The following is a 9,091-nucleotide window of genomic DNA, read 5'->3' on the forward strand; positions in this document are numbered from 1 at the left end:
CCAAAATCTTAAAGGTAAGCTTTTGTTGTGGAGCATTACCCTGGCCATTTCCTGGATGTTCCTATTCTTTCTTTCAACAACTCCATTAGCTTGAGGAGTAATTGGTGTGAGTATTGTTGAATGATTCTCAGTTCATCACAGAACTCAAATACCTTGGTGTCTTTGAATTCAGTGCCACGATCGCTTCTAATTTTCTTTAGTTTGCGACCTTGTTCGTTCTGGATCCTTTTAACAATAATCTTGAATTCACCAAGGGTTTCATTCTTATCAGATAGGAGTGCAACCCAAGTAAATCTGGTGTAATCATCTACCATAACTAAAGCATACTTCTTACCGGCAACAGTGGGTTGTTGAATTGGTCCGAAGAGATCCATATGAATTAAATCAAGTGGAGATTTAGTGAGAATATCTCGTGATGATTTGTGGTGAACTTTCTTTTTCTTACCCTTTTGACAGGAACCACATACACCTTCAATCTTTGCATTGATTTTGGGAATGCCTATAACAAGTTCTTTGTTAATGATCTTAGTTAGAAGGCGATAATTTATGTGATCAAAACGCTCATGCCAAAGATGTGTAGATTCCACCTTAGTCAAATTGCAGCGGTTGCTGAACTGAGTATCAAGAAGATAACAGTTGTTATTACCACGAGTTCCTTGAAAAATCACTTTCCCGGATTTGTCAACAATGTCACATCTATTCACATTGAAGACAAATCGATGGCCCTTGTCGCAAATTTGACTAATAGAAAGGAGATTAGCGGTCATACCTTTAACATATAACACATCGTGAATTTTTGGAACACCGGGTAGCTTGATCGTTCCCTTTTTGCTGATGTAGCAACAACTTCCATCTCCGAACGTTACAGGACCTCCTTCATAGTCAACAGACGAAACAAATCAAGTGAGATCACCTATCATATGTCGACTACATCCACTATCAAGAAACCATTGAAAGGGAGATGTAGATCTTAAAGCAAAGGCACCCATACTACTAGTACTTCTCGATTTAGAGTTTCCTGGTAGTGTTGTATGGACCTTAAGAGAATCAAACAGTTGTTTAGCTTTCTAACAAAGATTACTTGCAATGTTAAGACTCCTTTGAAAGGACATACACGCTTGCTGTATATGATTGGATGGATCACAACATGAGCCTATGCTTTGAAGATTGTCTGAATGGTTCCTCGTCATATCAATTTTCTCAACATCCTGTCGTTGATTACTATCTGACCTATGACTTTTCTGGAAAGAGGAACAACTGAGTTTTCTCAACTTCTTAAAGGGAGTACTTCCAGATATCAAATCCTTAAGAATTGCAATTTCTGCAACAAGATCATGGTTGATCCGGATTTGTTCATCCAACCCTTTTTGAAGAGATACCAGTTTGTCAGACTTCTTCTTGCGGTTGTTTTTTAAACCCGGTGAAGCGTCAATTGAGACTTTATAGTCCATCTAGTCAGATCGCTACATACACAGACTTTTGAGGTCTTTAAAGTGTTTTCCTGCTCTGATACCAATTGAAAAAGTGGGGGTCTAACAACACCACCCAATATTTCGCTTAACAATCTGTATGGACTAACTCCGAAATACTTTGCTAGAGAATCAACAAGATAGTCAGACTCAATCTAGATTAAAGTATCTCAAGGAGTCAATATCTCTCACTTGTTTTGATTTACTCAAGCTAAAACAATAGCGAGTCTTTAATCAAACACAAGGAATAACTTGGACGGTACCAAAGACCAATATCAAAGGATCAATCAATATCAATCAACAACCAAAGGTTGAATTTCCAATTGATGATCTTAATGCACAACCTGTATTATTTAAATTATATTAAATATAATGCGGAAAAGAAATAACACAGACACCAGAAGTTTTGTTAACGAGGAAACCGCAAATGCAGAAAAACCCCGGGACCTAGTCCAGATTGAATACACACTGTATTAAGCCGCTACAGACACTAGCCTACAACAAACTAACTTCGGACTGGACTATAGTTGAACCCCAATCAGTCTCCCACCGATCCAAGGTACAGTTTTACTCCTACGCGTCTGATCCCAGCAGGATACTACGCACTTGATTCCTTTAGCTGATCTCACCCACAACCAAGAGTTGCTGTAATCCAAAATCGCAGACTTGATAATAAACAGATCTGTCTCACACAGAAAAGTCTATCAAAGGATAAATCTGTCTCCCACAGATAAACCCTAGGTTTTGTTCCGTCTTAAGATATAAAATCAAGGTGAACATGAACCAATTGATAATCCGGTCTTATATTCCCGAAGAACAGCCTAGATTAATCAATCACCTCTCTACAATCCTTCCCGACTACACAGGCGGTTTGTTGAGGAATCACAAACAGTGAGACGAAGATGTTTGTGACTTCTTTATCTTGCCTACCGGAGAATTCTCACGATCTCAAGCCAATCAATCGATTGTACTCATACGATAGAAGATGCAAGATCAGATCACACAACTACGATAAAAGTAGTATCGGTCTGGCTTCACAATGCCAATGAAGTCTTTAAGTCGTTAACCTGATTTTAGAGAAGAAAATCAAAGGTTAATGGAGATCGACTCTAGCGGGCGCACTAGTAGCACACAGACGTGTGGGGATTAGTTTTGCACAATGTTAGATGTCTCCTTTATATAGCTTCAAATAAGGGTTTTTCCTTAGGTACAAAGCAATCCATATTCACCGTTAGATGAAAACCTGATTTAGATTCAAGTTAATATTTCTCAACCGTTAGATCGAAAACTTAGCTTGTCACACACACTTGGGTAGACGTTTACTGGGTTTGTGAAAACCATGCCCAAACGTGTACGTGTATGTTGGTTCAACATAGTAACCCAAAAAGGTTAAACATATGAGAATTTCATATCAACCTTGTTTTTATTCACCATTGTAGTTGCAGGAAATCCTACACTACACCCCTCACAAGATTCCATTAACATTCAACTCATTTTTGGATTAACAATCTTAATTTTATTGATGAATCTTTGAACAATCTTACAAGAAAAGATAAAGGAATCAAGAATAACCACTGCTCTAGATTTTCTCTCTCCTATTTACTTGCTTCTCACTCAGAAAAGATATCTCTCTTTTCTTTACAACTGAATGACTATTTATAGGGAAATATATAGTGGATGACAGCTAATCTGTCCTTTATTTTCGGATATGGTTTACGACATTCTCGTAACCTTACAAATATTAATCTCGCACACTTTCTAATTTTCGCAAGTCCATCATATTTTTCTTATGATTTAGCTGATGTCGTTTATTATGTCTTTTCTGAAATTTCTTTGCGACATTGTTATGTTGTGTTGTTAATAATTTCGCTGAGGCATTATTGCTTCGAGATTCTGATCCTACATCTTGCCTCTTCTCATATCTTCTCTTCAAAGTAGAGAACGATGTGAGAAATTCCGCAGCTATCCATCATTTCATATTCTGCATTTATCACACGTATCCTTTCGCCCATCTGTTTCTTGACATGTCTTCTGTAACTGCTGCTTTTCAACCGCTCATGTCTTTTCGCATTAATTATGTTTATCCTCTCGAAAATCTCCCTTTTTCAACTGCTCACATCTTTTCGCATTAGTTGTGTTTATCTTCTCGAAAATCGCCTTTATATAGACTCTTCTTACTCTCCCCTTTCTTCTTTTTTACTCTCTTTTTCATCTTCTCTGCAACTTCATCATTTCCTCTGCTCTATTTTTTCTTCTATTTTCCTTCTCCAATCTTCTTAATTATTCGTCCATTCCCATACTCTATTTAGATATGCCTCCAAGTGGTCAAAAACATGAGAAAACCTTAAAGGATGTTCAAAAAGATCTTGCCGAGAAAGGTTTTACACTTTCTACCATTTCTGGTGAAAGTGCCAAGTAAATTCTTTCTATCAGACTTTTCTATGATCAACATTGTGATGATCAATCAATCATAGTTTCGCTGGGTCAAATTCTCGCAGGTCTCCCCATTCCTCTTTATGACCCAGATATTCCTCTGTTCTATGAAATTCTCGCTCACTCGGGATTTTCGCGAGCTATCTTCCAATTGAGTGGGGATGCAACATCTGATATTGGAGTTTGCTAATCGCGGTGATGGTAAAGGATCTCTTTATCCTAAAGAGCTTAGGGATCCTAAATTTGCAGACTTGGAGATAGTCGCTGAGAAGTACACAGTAGCGAATTTCTTCAAAAATTATGAACTAATATCTATGAAGAAGGAGAATACTCGCTGGGGTGTTCGCTTGAAAAGGAAGGATGTTATTGTTGAAGATAAAATGCTCATGCATGACATTGATTGGCACTCTGGAATAAATAAAACCCCTCGCCAATCCAAAGATGATAAATGGTGTGTCTTCCCCTTGATGCTGAAAGGACCCTATATTGCTGGTTCTAATGTCATTCCTGCGAATCTCACCGCTTATCGACCCTGTGTATTCTCTTGGCCTGATAAAGTGAAAGAGGTATATTTCTTCCAATTTCGCTCACTTTATGTTTCTCTACTTATCTTTACTCTTTTGTTCGCTGATTCTTGTGACATTGTACAGATCCAAAAACTGAAAGATAGCTACCGCAGGACTGGTAAGGCCAATACCTTGCTAGCTCTTCGCTCATACACAGATGCGGTAAGAAATATTCTTTTATGATTTTAAACAATATATTGTTGCCTCTGTTTCTTATCTTCATTTGTGTGTGAAGGTTATTGCTGAAGTAGAAGAATCCACCAAGGATGCGACGGCTGGTGATAAGGGTAAAGATATTATTCGCAAAGGAAAATCATCTGCATCCTCTTCAAAGAAAAGAAAGAGAGGGGGATTCTCCTCCTCCTTCAGATGTTCATTTCCTTGATGGTTCTGAAGATGATGAAGACAACAAAGATGATGATGACGACTCTGCTGCGAATAAAGATTCTCCACCTGAATCCTCTATGGCACAGTTATCTGGTATCTTCTCTGATTCTTGGCAAGGGATGGGAGATAATTGCCTCTCCAATATATGCAAAGCTCTCGCAACTATTTGCTCTACTCCTTTATTGGATGGTGATAGTTCTCTTCGTGGAGTCTCCAGATTAGTGACTCCTAGCTTCCTAAATTCCCTCAATAGTTTGGTATGCCTTTGTCTTTTTACTTCTTCATTATTGTGACTCAAAATTTCTTTTTATTTTAATTATTTTTTGTATTTTCTTCGTAGGCTGGAAAAGCTTCTTTCCCTGTTGCCGGAGAGGAGACGCGAAATTCTTGAAAAGAAGAATCTTCAATTTCGTACGAAGAATGAAGAACTGGAAACTGAAGCTAAAGGTCTTCGTGAGAAGAACGAATAATTAGAAGCTAAAGTTAAAGGTCTTCGCGAGAAGAACAAACAACTGGAAACGACACTTCTTCGCAAAGGAACAAAATTTCTACTCTTCAAAAAGCTAATGATCAGCTCTATGGTATGCAATTTTTCTCCTTTTCTTTCATTCATACATCCTATTGTCTTATCTTATTTGATTAATCCTTTTTGCAGACATTTATGGTCTTTTTGATGAAGCCACTCTTCTTCGCTCATTTCCCGATGCCCTAGATAATGACAATCTTCTTGAACATCTTAATAAATCTTTGAATAGTTTCTCTAATGATAAAATTTCATCTCTGCCTTTGAATGAACTTAAATCCAAATTTCGCCTCTTAGAGATTGATCATAGATCTAGTTTAGGTTTAGCCAACCAATTTAAACGTTTTTATCTCAATTCTAAAGAGAAGATCAATGAATTAAGAACCAAGATTAGCAAAATTATAGATGATAAAGATCGTATCTCTGATCAAGGTGTTAAGGCTTTGGCGAAATTCCAAGAGACTCTTCTTGAGGTTCAAATTGAACGAGATGAAGCCAATCATCAAAATGTTGTGCTTAGCGAGAGAGAAAACCAAGTTCGTTCTCATATTCTCATAAATAGTGATGATGATTTCGCTTGGGCCGCGACAATCTTAGATAAAGCCAGAAAAGATTTAGGTGTAAATGTTAGTCTCCAAGTTGAGCATACAGCCTTGATTAGAGATATGATTTCTGAGAGAGAAGGTCATTAACTGTTTTTCTTTATTAATCTTTGGTTTTTCACGAGCTTTTATCAAGTTACTGATTAGTTGCTATATGCTTCGCAGGATCTGAAAGTAGATATCGCCAAAGTGTTGAAGAACTTGAAGCTGAGAAAGAGGAACTCGCAAAGAATCTTTCTTCTCGCAACGACAAATATTCTAGATTAAAGAATCAAACCAAGATCACTGTTGCGAACTTTAAGAACGACGCTCTGCATTTTCGCAATCAAACTATTCAAAGGGTTTGTGATGACCATAGCATTCCTCACTCTGATTATCCTTGTCTCTTGGAGGAGATCCCAAATAACATTCCTAGTCTGACCATCTCTGATAGCGAAGATGATGATGAAGAATCTGATGGTGATGAATGTTCTGATGGAGATAAAGGTTATGATGCAGACGAAGAAGAGAATAAGTCTGATGAAGATGATGAAGGATCAATTAAGAAGTAGTCTTTTTTTATTTATTTGATTTTCTGTAATACTTGTACATTTATTCCTTCTTTTTGTATATTTGCGAATTCTTTTGGTTCCCCATATTCCTTAATATATGAGTTTCTTTCATTTCGACCTGCATTCATTAAAACAATTCTTCCTTGCAATACGGTTAATCAACATAATCATTAATTTTTGAATTTTTGCGTAAATCTATCATGTGGAGACAAATAACATTTTCTAATTTCATTCATTCCCATACTTGCCTCTGTTATTTGTATCCAAATGAGAGATTTTGCAGATTTCTTATTTTGTGCCTCAACTTCGCAGTTGTTTATGTATAATTTCGCAATCATATGCGAAGTGAATTTTGATTCTTTTCAAAATCTCATTCCTGTGTGGTCTTATTTTGCCTTCCTAGTTAAAGGTCTTATTATGCCACCTCTTGTCATTGCGACAAAATCGCAGGACGTCCTTGCATTTTCATGCAAAAACCCATTGATCTTGCCTTAACTTTTTCTTTTGTATTATTGCCTCTTCAGGATGTTGCGACAATATGACAGGCCTAAATATTCTTGCGAAAATAAAGCCCCATGACATTGTCGTCTTGCGACGAAATCGCAGGACGTCTTCGCACTTTCATGCGAAAACCCATTGATCTCGTCTTATCTTTTCTTTAGTATTATTGCCTCTTCAGGATTGTCGCACAAATATGACAAGCCTTAATACCTTGCGAGTAAAAAGCCTCATGACATTTGCGTCTTAAGACACTTATCAGCTCCCTAATGGAGGGTGCCGCCCTTATCCCCCCTGGTTGCCCCTTCAAGGAGGCGTACCTCTACCATACAAGGTTGGCTCCTCCCATCCGGTCTTAACAACAACCAGTTTTCGCAGCCTCTTATCCCTTTTACCTATAGGGCTTATGGTTACGAGACTGCACCCTAAGTGGGGTTTTCTTCGGGCCGAGTGCAGTATAAGCCAAGACTTGTCAAGAATGGCAAGGTACGCTCCAGACGCCCCTGGCACTCTTGACTCAACCGTGTACCTCGGCGCCTTGGTCAGATTCTGCACTCCTTGGGAGAGTCCTTATTACCTTAGTCGCCCAACCTAAGTCATATGCTTAAGTTGAGAATCCAAGGTGCCTCTCCCGGATGGGCTTTATTGACCCCAAATCTCCATGACTCAGGTTCCGGGGCGGTGTAGCCTTTCCCTGAGCCATGCAACAGGTACCCCCTTATATGACGTACTTTAGGTCTTACATTTGCCTCTTGCGAAATTGTATTCGCGAACTAGGGTGTACGCCATAAAGGTTCGCCCCTTTCTTTTTGTCATTGTTCTCTGATTGTCTTTTGTAGAATTCATTATCTCTGCGAGATTCTCGCACATCATCATATCGTATTTGCACTTCTCAATCTCATTTTCATCATTCAGTAAAATGTATTTTGAGAATTTTATTTGTTGCGAGAGTGTCGCAACAAATCAATCATTCATACACTTCTTATTTTTATTACCTTTGCCATTCTCTGCTTCTTTGTTATTTTCTGCTGCTTCCTTGGTAGTGGTATGTTCACCATTTCTTATTCTGAGCTAGCATTAGTTTCGCAACATTTCTTCTTTTTCGTTCGATTGCATCCACCATCAATCTCTCACTTCTTTGTGTCTCTTGATTTTGCGTCGCCAACTTTCCTTCTTGTTTGCTCTTCCTTCGCAGGATTCTACCTCAGTTTCGTAACATTTCTTTCCTTACCCAATCTCCTTTTATGATTCCTACACCGCTGGGGTGAGGGAATTTGATGCACTGGTGGAAAGTTGAAGCTACACCTAGAATCCCATGTAGCCAAGGTCGACCAATTAATGCATTGTAGGGTGACTCTACGTCAACAACACAGAACAGGATTTCAGAAGATATTCCCTTCAATGGAATTCGCATAGTAACCTCCCCTTTAGGCTTGTTGGCAGTACCATTAAAACCATATATCTTATATGTTGATGGTATAAGATCATCTCTCCCTCCCATGGTTTTATAAGTATGATAGAATAAGATGTTCACAGAGCTTCCGGTATCGATTAGAATCCTATTAATTGCCCATGAGTCTTCAACTTCATCATCTTCATCTTCTTTCGGTTTTGGATTAATTTCTAATTTTACCACCGATGGATTGTCATGTATTTCTCCACCTTCGGGGACTTCTTCTGCGGTAAAAGAAATAGTCTGCTTCTGCCATTCCTCTAGTGGCGATATTTTCGCAATATTCATAATTTCTCTTCCATCATTGTCTCTTGCGAACACTCTACTCAAAACATTGTCATGAAAATCTTCAATTGTCTTGTATGAATGTACGATAGAGTGACAGAATAGATTCTTTGCTTTTGCACCAACTTCTACGAAGAACGTTTCCTTCTCTTTCACCGTGTTTACTCTGTGATGTTATGGTGGTGGTGGTAGTAATGGTTGATATTGTGGGTGTCCTACCATAAAGTGGTTTAGTTTTCCTTGATATATCATTCTCAGAATAATTCTCTTTATATTTATGCAATCATTTGTAGTATGTCCGTGAAAATGATGATAAGAACAGAA

This window comes from Papaver somniferum, chromosome 5, assembly GCF_003573695.1.
Source record: "Papaver somniferum cultivar HN1 chromosome 5, ASM357369v1, whole genome shotgun sequence".
Lineage (NCBI taxonomy): Eukaryota > Viridiplantae > Streptophyta > Magnoliopsida > Ranunculales > Papaveraceae > Papaver > Papaver somniferum.